The sequence below is a fragment of the Tupaia chinensis genome, unplaced genomic scaffold, assembly GCF_000334495.1.
Source record: "Tupaia chinensis unplaced genomic scaffold, TupChi_1.0 Scaffold144991_2, whole genome shotgun sequence".
NCBI classification, from domain to species: domain Eukaryota; kingdom Metazoa; phylum Chordata; class Mammalia; order Scandentia; family Tupaiidae; genus Tupaia; species Tupaia belangeri.
In genome coordinates this window covers 3,835,735-3,851,429 of record NW_006204851.1, presented here as the reverse complement: position 1 = coordinate 3,851,429, position 15,695 = coordinate 3,835,735, and the positions used below count along the sequence as shown (strand labels likewise).

General features: G+C 36.9%; 1 pseudogene; it reads left to right on the top strand.

Annotated features, from left to right (window-relative positions):
• Positions 1-6,172: 6,172 nt before the first annotated feature.
• Positions 6,173-10,127, top strand: LOC102480273 (26S proteasome regulatory subunit 7-like; annotated as a pseudogene).
• Positions 10,128-15,695: the final 5,568 nt, after the last annotated feature.

The window sequence follows — 15,695 nt, the reverse complement described above, 5'->3', positions numbered from 1 at the left end:
AGCACAGCTATAGCACAATGAACCTCACCTCTATCACACAGTATGGTCTTACCTTAATGAATATTTTTTAATTTCCACTTTATGGCCTTAAAATGAAAATCATTAAAATATAATGCATCTATGCACAAAATTTTAGAGAATAAATATAATTCCTTAACTGAAACAAAAAAAAGGAAAAAATACCAGGAAAGATCTTCATTATAATAAAATATACTTTTCAATATCCAGGTGTTTAGGCATGAGAGTAGTAAAAGACATATGAAATACAGATGCTTCTTTACTTACTATGGAGTTATGTTTCAATAAAAAAATTGTAAGGTAAGCAATCATAAGTCAGGGACCACCTGTAATCAGATACTTATTCTTACTTAAAATGGAGAAGTTTGGATTCTTGATATGACAATATTAAATTGAATATTTTACTACTTTTTAGATATATTTGGTATTTTAAAATAAGAGCTATAGAAACAGGACTAGCAGATGGCATAATGGCTACGTCGCTGGACTCCCATGTAGTCAACCGTGGTTCGAGTCCTGGACCAGGTGGCTTAAACTCATGCTGGGCACGTATGCATGCTTGTCCAAGATCGCGAGAGGAGAATGTAGAAGAAGGAATTTCCTCTGTCTTTCCAGTGAGCACACACAACCTATAGCAAAAACCTCTCAAAAATATTTATAGATTTACCATAAATGTGAAAAAGTTTTTGTGAATGAAGGTACTCCAAAAATTTTATGGAATAAATGGAAGTAAAGTACAAGTTTATTTTTGGTGCAAAAAAACTTTTTAACCCTATGTCTACTCTTCCATAATATGCATTTTCCATGAACATTTTAAAGACCTCTTGTATGTACCAACTACAAACTGAGATAAATATGAGGTGATTTTTAAAATGTTCATGAAATGAGATTTCTGTTAAAGGGCACATGCACTTGCTGGAGAGACAGAGACAGAGACAGAAAGCAAGAAATTACCCCCTGGGGAAATAGCCATGCCACAATCTCTTCTTCTCCATTCTCAGGATTTTGGCCATGCATGCACACACACCCAGCATGAGTTTTAAGCTGCCAATTCTGAGACTTGAACCATGGTCAACTCTGTGAGAGTCGAGTCATGTAGCCATTACACCATCTGCTGGTCCCAAATACTAAAATATTTTTATTATAACCATAATTCCATTTTCTAGGAATTTTTTGTAATCCCTTTATAAAGGGGCATTATATTGACAAGACAAATACTAAAAGTGTATTGTCACTGATGAAATTTTCAGAGGGAAGGATGGATCCCACACAGATAACTGTGCAGTTCAATTCCCAGACCTGGTGATTTGAAATGTGCCAGGTGCATGCGCATGTATGCCCAAAATCCCAAAAGAAGAATGGAAGAGAAGGGACTGTGGTGTGGCCATTGCACCACAAATGAGCTCGTTCTCTCTCTCTCTCTCTCCCTTCTCATGAGAAAACACATCCTATAGCAAAGTATAAAAAAAAATAATTATTTTCAGAAATGATAACCAACCCTAGATGAAATTCTCAACAAAATAAAGTAAAATTTTCCCTTAATGTACATGGTATTTGTAGAAATAATTAAATTAATAGAAATTAAAACAGTATAAAATTTTTGGATAACAGCCTTGTTGCACAGCATTTAAGTACAATGCAGAGGGATCTGGGTCCCATGTGACCAATCAGGGTTTGAATACTGGCCCTAAAAGCTTGAAAAAATCATTCTAGAAACACATGCATATGCACGCCAAGTATCCAAATAGGATGGAGAAATGGAGAAAAAAAAAGGACTGTGGAATGACCAGACCTCATTAGAGGATCCTCTCTCTCTCTCTCTCTCTCTCTCTCTCTCATGAGCATGCACATACCCTGAGACATTAAAAAAAATTACTTTGCATTCAAGTAAAAAAAGAAGCTATAGAGGCCAGCAGGTGGCATAATGGTTAACATTCTGAATTTCCACATGACTGACCATGATTCAAGTCCAGGTCCCATCAGCTTGAAAATCACACCAGCAAGTGTGCATGCATGCCCAAAATCTCAAGAGGAGAGGAAGGAGAAGGGATTGTGGTATGGCCATCCAACTGCAGGGGGTAATTTCTCACTTTCTTTTTCTCTGTCTCTCTCTGGCAAGCACACACACCCTATGGTAAAAGCCTAAAAGTAAATGAGGCCATATTCTAGACACAGATAAGTTTATGTTTCTCCCTACATGAATGCCTGGGAAAGACATTTGAAAGTCATGCAAGATATATGGAAAATTGTCATTGTGTGGGCTTATCCTATGTAATGCAAGGTATTTAATATCTCTGGTCTCCTAACCACTTTAAATGTCAGTACTGTTCACCAAACATTGTGACAACCAAAGAAAGTCACTCTCTCCCCAAATTCTGAGATATGCCTAAGAATAGTACTGCCCACCTGCATAATCAGTTCTCCAAAAGAAGATAATGATGACCAGACGGTAGTGCAGCAGTAAAACATGGTCTTTGAGGCCAGACCACATGGAAATGTTCATGGTTTGTGTCTAGAGACCTCCCTTGACTATGCCAGGTATGTGCATGACAATGATCAAGGACTGGTTGAAGCTGGGGTAGAGTGCCACATCAAGACCCTGTGTTTGTTTTTCTAGCTTTTTTTTCCTATTTTATTTTATTCTATAAATTTCTATTTACCTTGAGTTGTGGTACATATTTTGATGATATAATATGGATTTTATAAACATGCATGCTTTTTAAAATCCATATTATATCAACAATAATGTGTGCAATGATCAAATGAAGAATAATATCATATTCATCATTTTCAACAAGGAATACCACATTATGATGTGTACTTTCAACTTTTGCTCTATTTTTTCTCTCTCTTTGTTATTTGTTCTTTCTTCTTTCTTTTGAGACCTCTCTCACTCTCTCTCCCCCTCTCACTCATAGAAAAAAAATAAAGAAACTTAAAAAAAGAAAAAAGAGGGCTGATTCCATAGCACAGTGAGTAAGCACTCCACAGAAGAAGTCAAATGTCTCATGGTCAATGAGGATTCAAGTCCTAGCCCTGGTGGCTTGAAAAGCACATCAAGCACATACACATGGCCAAGATCCTATTGGGATGGAGAACTGGAGGAAGAAGATTGTGGCATGACCACTTGAGGGGGGGATGTCTTGGAGGATACTTTCTCTCTTTCTCTCTCTCTCTCTCTCTCTCTCTCTCTCTCGTATGCCCATGTCCTCTGACATTAGAGGGGGGGAAAAAGTAAGGTTTTTGGAACTGTTCTAAAAATAAAAAACAAGCAAAAACAGAAGTGGCAATGTCAAGTGCCCTCGGGGATCTAACAGATCATAGAAACATGGAAAATAGAAGTACATCAAATAATAGTATTTGTGGGGCCCGTGATAAAGTAGAGAAAATTGCCCCTCCTATAAAAATTTACATAGAAAAACATGTTTACAACATTGTACCAGTTAAAAGAAATGGCAGCAGACTATAGCCTTTACTTCTCAAATGAATCAACTGAGCTATAATACAAGGCTAGCCTTTATGTAACCTTGTTTTATACTTGCACTTAAACAAAAAGCAATTGTTAAATTTAAAAATGTTTCATCAAAAAAAATGTTCCAAGCATTAGCCTAGATCGAGGTTTTCAAAATGAGTTTGATACTTAGGAAACTGGAACCAATAATGCATTAATCAAACTGATTAAAATAGGCTAGACTACAAAAGCTCAGAATACATAAGGAGATTATTTTGTAAAGTGTTCATTTCAGTTTGTGTGTGTGTGTGTATGAACATGGATACTAGACATGATGTTAATTATACTTTACTGAAAGTCTTAATAAAAAAAACAAGTTTAAAAACTCTGAGATAGATATTTAGGTAAGAATTTAGGGTGTGGGAGGGTCTTTCCCAAAAATAGTGTACCCATCCAACATAGTCATCTTTGGCATATTTGTTAGGAACCAAGTTTAGAGTGAAAGAGACCAGGGTTTGAGTTCTAATTGTACCATTCAGGCACATGTTTATGGGCAAACTGCTTCAATTCTCTTAGCTTCCATTTCCTTATCTTGAAAATAAAGATATGAGATTTTTAATAATTGAATAAGATAATGTATCTAAAAATGTCAGTATACAGTGTAGGTAAACAATAAGTGGTAGCTGCCAGTGTTATGATTTTAATCACCAACATAAAAAGTTTGCTTGGTGTTCCAGCAAAGTATGAGATATGTGTTTATATTTGTACCAAATGTTTCTTGCTAGTCTAGACAAGTTCTTTGAAATGTCTGATGCAGTCACATTTGTACTAGTCATCTACTGCTGTGTAACAAATTACAGCCATACATCACTTCATTGTAGGGATATATTCTAAGAAATGTGATGCTAGGTGATTTCATTCTTGTGCAAATATCATAAAGTTGGGTGGGAGGTTGGTAGATAAGGTTGCTCTGCCAAGGCCTTGTTTCCCCAGGAGACAGTGCCTAACACAGTAGGTTTGTTTACACCAGTATCACCACAAACAAAAGTAATCCATTGTGTTGCATTACTGAGAACTACAACATCACTAGTGATAGGACATTTTCAACTCCACTGTATTCTTTTTAATTGCCAAAGGGTGTATGTGATCACCAGTGACAGAGAGTGAGAAAGCAATCTGTGATGGTCTGTGGTTATGTCATAATCCTTTTTCTTCCATTTCTCCACCCCACCAGGATTTAGGACACACATGCAAACATGCCCAGCATGTTTTTCAAGCCCCCAGGGCTAGGATTCAAACTATGCTTAGCTATGTGGGGATCCAGCCCCTTTGCATAATACTTAATCACTGTACTATGGGATCAGCTATCCATCGTAATTTTAAGGGACCACAGTCATATATGTAGTCTGTCATTGACTAAAATGTCATTATGTGGCACATGACTGTACTCTAATACTTAACATCTTAAAACTATAAACATTTAGAATCCTCAGCTTCTAACAATCAAGAATATAGGATGAGTTTAGCTGATGGTTCTGACTCAGTCTCCCATAAGATGGCAGTAAAGCTATGAACTGGGGAGAAGTTCTCTAAAGCGACTGAAGTAATCCACTTACAATTACACTAATGTGACTGTTTCCAGTAGGCTTCAGTTCCCTGACATGTGGATTTCTCCATAAAGCTGCTAATAAATTGGTTTTCCCCAGTGCATATGATTGGAAAGGGAGAGAAAGAAAGAGAATAATGGAGGGAGAAAGAGAAGGAGAGACAGAGGAAGAGAAAGAAAGAACATGCCTTATATGTTTTATATAACTTAATCTCAAAAGTGACATAATATCACTTTACTCTCCTCCTCCCACATAAGACAGAGGAATACAAGCCTTTCAAGCAAACATCTCCATCCAGAGCCCCCTGTCAAATTCACACACCATTTAACTTTTTCCTTCTTCCTCTTCTCTCTTTTTTCCACTTTACATTATCATTTTTGTTCTCAGCCTCGACTCTTACAACAACTAGACTGGTCTATATTTATAGTATTCAGACATCTAAACATTTTGAGGCTCTGAGAAATCCTCACTCCCCACTGAACCACCAGCAAAAAGGGAGAAACTGCTCTTCAGAAATATGAACTCAAAACTCCTCCTGTAGATACTACATGCAAACTACAGTAGAAGAGAGACGTTGGTACAGAAGCAATTCACAGCAAAAGGGAAGCAAATGAGCTCACAGATACAGAAAATTTCTGCAAAGAGTTATCCAAAAGGGAATACATCAGCAAATGATTAAAAAATCAGAGAAAAGCCTCAAGTATGAGAAAACCAGGAAATACGTCTCCATCAAGTGAACATAGTAACTTGTTTCAAACTATGGAAAAACCAGAAAAATTTAGGGATATGTCAGAAAAAAAATTCAGAATATTTATGGTGTTGAAACTCTATGAGATGCAAGAGAAAAGAGACATTGAACTCCAGGAGATTAGAAAGTTATTTCACGACTTGAAGGAGGAGATAGAAAACATAAAAAAGAAGTAAACAGAACTTCTAGAGATGAAGATTATAATGCAGGATGCCAAACCCTTCCTTGAAAGTTTTAAGAGCAGACTAGACGATGTAGATGACAGAATTTCTGATCTGGAAGCCAAAATTGACTTAGATAAAGCCACCAAGAAAAATAGAAAAATAATTTAAGAAAATGAGATAAAGTATGAGAATAATAATAAAAACATATGGAAAAGATTAGAAACCCTTTAATGACCACATATTTGAATAATAGGTATTCCAGGAGACGAAGAATCAAATGAGAAATGGGCATAAAAGATCTGTTTCATAAAATAGTTGCAGAAATCTTTCCAAATCTGGAGAAACATTCGGACATCCAATTCCAAGAAATACAAAGGACCGTCCCCAGGTAGAAGAAACATAAGAAACATAAGAAGATCCTTTTGACGGCACATCAAAACTAAACTGGTAAAAATCACAGTCCCGGATGACTTTCTTTCTCTCGCAAGCTGCCAGGTCCAGGACTCAAACTGCAGTTGGCCATGTGGGAGTCCAGCACCTTAACCACCATACCACCTGCCAGCCTAAATAAAATATTTAAAAAAAAAAAAAGAAAAAGGTGGAAAAGTGGCAAATAAACAACTTAACATCATGCTTCAGGAAGTTGGAAAAACAAAAACAAAAATACCCAAAAAATGCCAAGAGAAAAGAAATAATAAAGATGTGAGCAGAAATAACTGAAATAGAAAATAAGCAAACTCTACAGAAAATAAATGAAACCAAATGCTGATTCTTCAAAAAGATTTTTAAAAGTTGTTACACCATTAACTAGACTAATTAACAAGAAGAGAGAAAGGAACCAGATCAATCAAACTCACAAGGAAACAGGCAATGTTATAACAGACATAACAGAAAATACAAAACATCATCAGACAATACTATGAGCGACTAAATGCCAACAAACAAAACCTGGATGAGATGGTCAAATTCCTAGACACATATAATCTACAAAGATTGAATCAAGAAGAAATAGAAAGTCTGAATAGACCCATAACAAGCAATAAGATTGAACCAATAATAAATACCCTCAGAGAAAAGAAAAGCCCAAGTCCTGGTGGCTTCAGTTCCGAATTCTACAAGACTTTTAAAGAAGAGTGAACCCCATTCAACTCAAAGTATTTCTAGAGATCCAAAAGGAAGGAGCTCTCCCAAGTTCATTTTATGAGACTTCCATAACCCAAACAGACAAAGACATGACAAAAAAAGGAAATCTACAGGTCAATATCTTTGAGAAATTCTCAATAAGACACTAGCAAATCATATACAATGACACACAAAAAAATTGTACATCATGATCAGTTAGGCTTTATTCCATGGATGCAAGGATGGTTTGACATACATAAAACCATAAATGTAAAACACCATATTAAAATAAAGAAAGATAAAAACCATATGATCATATCAATTTATGCAGAAAAAGCAATTGATAAAATACAACATCCCTTCATGATTAATACTCTCAGCAAAATTGGCCTAGAAGGGATATTTCTCAACACAATAAAAACCATATATGAAAAACCCATAGCAAACATCATACTGAATGGGGAAAAGCTGAAAGTTTTACTAAAACCAGGAATAAGACAAGGATCCCCACTTCCTCCACTCCTTTTCAATATAGTGCTGGAAGTCCTAGCCAATGAAATCAAAAAATGAGAATAAAATATAAAGCATTCAAATAGAGAGAGAAGAGGTGAAATTTTCTGTTTGTAGATGATATGATTATACATAGAAGATCCAAAACTATCCAGGAAAAAACTCTTGGAAGTGATAACTGGATACAGTAAAATGGCAGGATACAAAATCAACATATAAAAATATATAGCATTTCTATACACCAACAACAAGCAGATCGAGGTAGAATTGAAGAAAGTAATCCAATTTATCATAATCACAAAAATTATGAAATACCTAGGAATAAATCTAATCAAAGAAGTCAAATATCTCTACCAAAAAATAAAAACTACGAAAATATTTAAAAAAAAAGAAATTGAAAATGACACAAAAAAAGTGGAAGAAAATTCTGTGCTTCTGGAATGGAAGACTTAATGTAATCAAAATGATGATGATATCAAAGCTAATCTACATACCTAATATAATCTCAACCAAAATACCACAACATTTTTCACAGATCTAGAAAAGACAATTGTAGAATTTTGTCTGGAGTCTCAAAAGATCCCGTATTGCAAAGGAAATCCTGTGCAAGAAGATTGGAATAGGAGGCATCTCACTCCCTGATCCCAAAATATATTACAAAACTGTGATAATCAAAATATCATGGTACGAGCACAAAAACAGACATGCGGACCAATTCAACAGAATTGAGATCCCCAGAAATAAACCCTAAAACATACAGCCAACTGACTTTTGACCAAGGACACTAGTCAGTCTAGTGGGGAAAAGGAAACCTCTTTAGCAAATGGTGCTGGAAAAACTGGGTATCCATCTGCAGAAAGATGAACCTGGACCCCTAGCTCTCATTATTAATGAAAATTAATTCAAAAGGGATCAAAGAGCTAAACGCAAGACCTCAAACTATAAAACAACCAGTGGAAAACACAGGGAAAACTCTTGGAGACATTGGTGTATGCAAACACTTCTTCAATAAGACCCCCAAAGCACAGATAATAAACCCAAAAATAAACAAGCACTTATTCCAGGCAGATCAAGCAGGTTGAGATGACATTCAACAGCTGCTCAAGAAAATTAACGAGCTCACTGGTATTAAAGAGTCTGACACTGGCCTGACCCCCATCCCTCTGGGATTAGGCTGCAAATAAGCAAACGCTTCAAAGTGAATAACCTTTACAGGTTGCAAGATGTACAAAGATAATCAATGCTGATTCAGAGGACCCAAAATGCATTATCAATGTGGTGGTAAGTTTGTGGTGGACCTCAGTGATCATGTGGCACCTACTGACATTGGAGAAAGGATGAGTGTTCATATGGACAGAAATAAGTATCAAATTCACATTCTGCTGCCTCCTAAGATTGACCCAACAGTTACTATGATGCAGGTGGGGGGAAAAAAAATAAAAACTGTTGTTAAATACAGTGATGTTGGTGGATGTAAGGAACAGATTGAGAAATTGCAAGAGGTAGTTGAAACTCCACTACGTCATCCAGAGAGGTTTGTGAACCTTGGTATTGAGCCTCCGAAGGTTGTGCTGCTTTTTGGTCTGCTGGGTACAGGAAAGAAACTCTGTGCTGAAGCAGTTGCTGATAGGACTGATGCAATGCTTCATTCGAGTTATTGAATCCAGATGTGTACAGAAATATGTTGGTGAGGGAGCTGGAATGGTCGGTGAGCTCTTTGAAATGGTCAGAACAAGTAAAGCCTGCCTTGGGACCAGCAGTTAGCGTAATGGCTATGTCGCTGGACTCCCATGTAGTCGACCGTGGTTCGCGTCCCAGACCCCATGGCTTCAAACCCATGCCAGGCGCGTGTGCATGCATGCCCAGGATCCCAGGAGAAGAATGGAGGAGAAGGGAGTGTGGCGTGGCCATCCGACCGGGGGGATGATTTCTCGCTTTCTGTCTCTCTGTCTCTCTCTGTCTGTCTGGCGAGCTCACACGCCCTATAGCAAAAACCTCTCCAAAAAGAAAAGAAAAGCCTGCCTTATCTTCTTTGATGAAATTGATGCTGTTGAAAAGGATCGCTTTGATGATGGTGCTGGAAATGACAATGAAGTGCAGAGAACAGTGTTGGAACTGATCGATCAGCTAGATGGCTTTGATCCTTGAGGCAATATTAAAGTGCTGATGGCCACTAACAGAACTGATACTTTGGATCCAGCATTGATGAAGTCAGGGAAATTGGATAGAAAGATTGAATTTAGTTTGCCTGATCGAGAAGGTCAGACTCATATCTTTAAGATTCATATTCATTCAATGAGTGTTGAAGGAGATATATTTGAATTGTTAGCACGACTATGTCCAAATAGCACTGGTGCTGAGATAAGAAGAATCTGCACAGAAGCTGGTATGTTTGCAATCAGAGCAGTGGAAAAATTGCTACTGAGGACTTCTCAGAAGCTGTAAATAAGGCCATTAAGTCTTATGCCAAATTCAGTGCTACTCCTTGCTATATGACATACAACTGAGTCCGGAAGGCTTTCAAATGAAAGTATTTCTTTTGGAATCCTAGCCTTATATTGACTTGTTAATAACCACTTTAGACAAAAAATAAACAGTTTTAAATTGTGTGTTAAAAAAAGTAAAGAATGGTAAGTGCTAGTGAGGCTCTGGTGAAAAGGGAATTCTCCTACACTGTTGGTGGGAATGTAAATTAGTACGGCCACTGTAGAGAACAATATGGACTTTCCTACAAAGAGAACTACCCAATGATTCAGGAATCCCACTCCTGGATATCTACCCAAAACGCAGGAGTGTACTCAGTTGGAAAAGTGCTTGCACATCCATGGTTATTGCGGCATTATTCACAATTCCTTAGATATGGAACCAACTCAAATGTCCACAAACACATGAACAGATTGAAAAAGTGTAGAACACATACACTGTAGAATACTACTCAGCCATAAAAATACTCTGGTATTTGATAGAAAGTGGAAGAATATGAAAGATTTACTTCTGAGTAAAGCAAGTCAGCCTATGAAAGAGAGACATGATATGCCCCCACTTAATATATACTGAATGTCTGCATTCTGTGGTGGAAAATGAAAGATTAGAGAATATGAGAAGCATGGAAAATGGTTGCAGATACTGGATACAGTATGGGAAGAGGTTAGGAGTCTGGAGATGGTAAGAGGGAGAATCAAACAGAGAAACAGAGAAGAGGAACATCAGGGAGATGTAGAAATGGAGGACTGTCTTTTGATGGTATTGTGTATGTTATCTTTAACAGGATTGACGTGCAGTGTGTTCATGCTGGGAAAATTCATTTTACAATTTGTGCTGATGTACAGTGATTAAATGTATAAAATAAATTTTTAAAATGTTCATCATTTTCAAGGAAATCTTTAATGCAAACATATGGCACTTTCCAGGCATCAGTAATTATCACTTATTGCCTACCGTGAACATTTGGGTTAGCATTAACATGAATTTGAGAAGTAATCAATTTTATTAATGATACATGATATTAGCTTACTTAATAAATCATATTTAACTATCAGAAAAATTTTACAGAATGTTAGGATACTATGTTACAAGAAGTTAAACTTTAGTTAAAAGTATTTTAAATATACCTCTATGTTTTCAAATATGCAATATTTGGTTCTTTTTATTCAAAAAATATTTCCTCTAGTTATACTTTATTACATTCTAAAAATAAATGTCTGAAGGCACGTTTCCTTTTCTGATCAGGTAATCAGATAGGAATATAGGGTTAAGATTTAAATGTAAAAATCAGTGATGACTTTTTTATTAGCACATCTCTTAGCATAAACCTTTCAAAGATGATGAAGTAGAATGTGAAATGTCAATATTCTTAATGTCAAAAATTTGATGAACTGTAGAGCGCCCCCACCCTAACATGGCGCCGAGAGCACCCAGACCTCTACACAAACAAGCCCATATTTGGTTATCGTTCCTGTTCCGGAATGCGTGGGCACTGCCTCAGCCTATCAGTGCTTGCCTGGTGGCAAAAGAGGACTGGTTCGCGGGGCGGATATATAGGGAGCCCGGGTGGGCTGGAGAAGAAAGCTGAGGAGAAAGTAAGAAGGCTGGAGAGGAAGGCTGCGGAGAAAGAAGGAGGGAGGGAGAAGGCTGGGGAGAATGGAGGAAGGAGGAAGAAGAAGATTGTAAGAAGCCTGGGGTAATAAAGCGTTCTGGAGAAGACCTTGTCAGCGTCGTCGTTTGAAGAGACAATGAACTATAATAATATATGAAAATAAAAGCAAGAGAGGATTTTATTTATAATGCAAAAACAAAATTCCTTATTCAGATAATGTTAATGAGAATTAATAACCAAAATCAAACTAAAAAATCAATAATCCTTTTTTAAAAGACAAAACCAAAAATGCACATATTTCTTGCCTTAGGGTGCATGTGTTGTTGGAGAGACAGAGACAGATTGATGGAAAAAGAGAAATCACTCCCCAAAGGGGATGTGCATGCTGCAATCTCTTCTCCATTCTCCTCTTGGGATTTTGAGCACACATGCATATGCACCCAGCACGAGTGGCCAACTACATGGAAGTTCAGCAACATAACCATTATGCCATCTGCTGGTCCTACAATGCACATATTTCTAAGGTATCTAATTTAAGAAAATGATGATACTTATTTTTTTAATTTGACTTTTATTTTAATGTAAAGTTCATTTTGTCTTCAATATTAGTCATTTATTGGGTCATCGGAAAGGTCATGATGCCTTTTTCAATGGTTTTCTATGCAAAAATGCATCATGGCTTTTCTGACAACTCAATATATTTCAAATCTGCAGCTAAGTTCATTTGTATATTTAAAGTAATAGATCAGCTCCAGTCCTCAGCAAAATAATGTAATTGACCCTTCACCAAATATGATCTTTATCCTTTCCTTCTCCCATGCTTGCTCTCTTATTTTGTGTTCTTTAGTTTCCGCATCAGTCCCATTAAGGTATTTTAACATACTCACAGAAAGGCATTAAGTGACTGATAACAATTTAAAAAGTGTTTCACACATGTACACCTCCAAGAAGGTAACACATGTAAATTGCCTATCACAGTTCTTGATGCCAAGTAGATGATTAATAATTGTGAGTTTCCCTTTTTTGTAGCTTTGCCTTTTACTGCTCTTACAGGTAAAAAAACTGATAATGTTAACTCAGACTTTTAAAGATGAAATGAACTTCAGGGCTGGCAGGTTGCATGGTGGTTGGGGCACTGAATTCCCACATGGTCAATCATGATTCAAATCCCTGACCTGGTAGCTTGCTTTCTCACTTTTCCTTTCTCCCTCTCTGTCTCTCTCTGGTCAAATTAAAAAATAATAATAACAAATAAAATTAAATAAATAAATAATTCTAAAAAAATACTAACCTCTTAACTGATCCCCTGCTAAACATTTCATTGTATTACCTAACTTAATCATCACATTCAGATAGGTCATATGATTATCCCTATTTTACAGACTGGGAAACTAAAACTCAAACTTCGCCACAGCTAGTAACTGGGCAGAGCCAGAATTAAAATGAAGTCTTTTTGATTCCTGTATCCATTTTCTTTTCTTTTTTCTTTTTCTTTTTTGGAAAGGTTTTTGCTATAGGACACGTGTGCTCGCCAGAGAGACAGAGAGAAAAAAAGCTAGAAATCACCCCCCGGGAGGGATGGCCACACTGCAATCCCTTCTCCTCCATTCTCCTCTTGGGACCTTGGGCACGCACACACACGTGCCCAGCTTGAGTTTTAAGCCACCAGGTCTGGGACTTGAACCATGGTCAACTACATGGGAGTTCAGTAACATAGCCGTTATGCTAACTGCTGGTCCCCCATATCCATTTTCTGATCCTCTACCCTTTATCCTTCTATTCAGAGAACACCCACCTTATACTTCTTGAGAGCTCTGCTTATTCTTTGGTTCTTCTCTCTTCCTCACTCCCTACCAGTGTGAAAACTTGACACAATTCTACACAAGAGCCAGTGTAACTGCAGAAACACAACAAAACAGAGCAAGCTGTCCACCAACTTGTTGTAACCCCTTTGTTTTCCATTACGAATCACTCATAGAGCAAATTCACAAATGACACATTCCTCCACTAACACTGTGATTCCCGATTTATTCCAGCCTTTTCTTTTTCTTTTTCTTTCTTTTCCTTTTCTTTTTTCATTTGCTGTAAGGCATATGTGCTGATCAGAGAGAGAGAGAGAGAAAGGGAAAGTAATAAAGTCCCCCCCACACACCCCAGGAAGACTGATCACATAGCAATCACTTCTCCATTCTCATCTTGGGGTTTGGGGCAATGCGCACACACCATTATCGCATTTCCCAAGCCACTGGTCTAGAACTCAAATGACACAGTGGGCCATGTGTGATCTAACCCTCTTAACCACCAATTGGTCCTTTTTCTTTCTAATTAAAGAAAGTCTACAGTAATACGAATGTGACAGAATCTTGCCAGTTGTACAACAAAACCAATTATCCTATTTTTCCAAAGAACGGAAACTGGAAAAGCTAGACCTTACATTTCCAAACCTCTCTTGAGGCTGGCTGGGGCCATATGGCTGATTTTGATCAATAGAATGTGAACTAATATTGTATGTGTAACTTCTTTGTGATTTCCATCATAAAATCAACCCTGGGTTTTTACCTTTCCCTTAAACTCTAGTATGAAATATGTAAACTCTAGCTTTGACAATGCTAATAAGGATAATTGTCTTGAGCAGAGATAGGCAAACTTTTTCTGTAGAGGACATAGCAATAAGTATTGATTCTAATGTGTCTCCCCCAAATTCATGTTCTTAAATTTAGTTGTGGTGGTATTACAAAGGTGGAAACTCAATCCAACTATGTGATTAGTAAGTGGAGCCTTTGGCAGGTGATTATGATTGGATAAGGTCATCAAAGTGGGGCCTCTTTGATTGAATCCTGGTGGGTTTATAAGGAGAGGAAGTGAAACCAGAGCAGAGACATGTCCACAGATACTAACATAGACAAAAGCTGTTGTTCTCTCATCATGTGATGTCCTGTGTTGCTTTAGACTTTGCAGGAAGTACCCATCAACAAGGAGACTCTCACCAAATGCAACCCTTTGACCTTGGACCTCCAAAACTGTGAGCTGAAAAAATATTTCTTTCTAAATTACCTAGTCTGTGGTATTCAGTTATTAAGGAACAGAAAACATACTGAAAAATCTTTCACACTAATTGCCACAAATTAAAGAATCAAAAAAATGCTGAAGTAGAAAGCAGCTACTGGGTGTGATTAGCTTTACCACCACTTCCAGAAGACCATATTATCAAGAAACTAGAGATAAGTTTTATTTACATTATTTAAGGAGATGAAAGTCATCAGCCTTACTGTTGAATTTCAAATCTCAAACAATGAGAGGGCAGGAGAAGTATTTAGGAAAGACAAAAGGAATCTCCAACGCCTATATTACAAAAGCAGTGACCTTCTTTGCCTACATGTGTAGCTGTTCTGTCAATAAAAGTGTGTTGAAAGGTCACATCAACACAATTCTATATGCAATAAGCACCAATGGAAGAGGCCTGTGCGACCATCTAAATAGTAGATATTAAGTTGTGTCCTCTCTTATCTGTTATTCAGTCAAGCAGTAAATTGATAGATTCCTATATATCCTCTGCATTTCTTATAAGAACTGATAAATATGAAATCCTATTTAATTAATGAAGTAAAATAAATTAAACAACCTTCTCATTGAAATAACACTGTTGCTGAGAAAGTCTGCCTATATGATGGCAGCTGTTGTTTCCACTCTGATAGCATCTAGTTCATCAAGGAAAGTGGACCCTAAATCTAATAGTTGTACATTCAGATCACTTTGGGGATTGGTTTTAAATGTATTTTTGGATTTTTTCCCTCAAAATTTCTATTTTTGTAAATCAAGTATGGAATCTGGAGAGTTTATATTTAAAACTAGGTGACTAAAATGTGTCCAACAAGGCACTTCTCCCCATTTTGCAACCACTGATCTAGAAAATAACAGTAATATTAAGCAGTTTGGCCCAAATATGATTCTTGTACAAATATTTGTTACTACTTTCCAA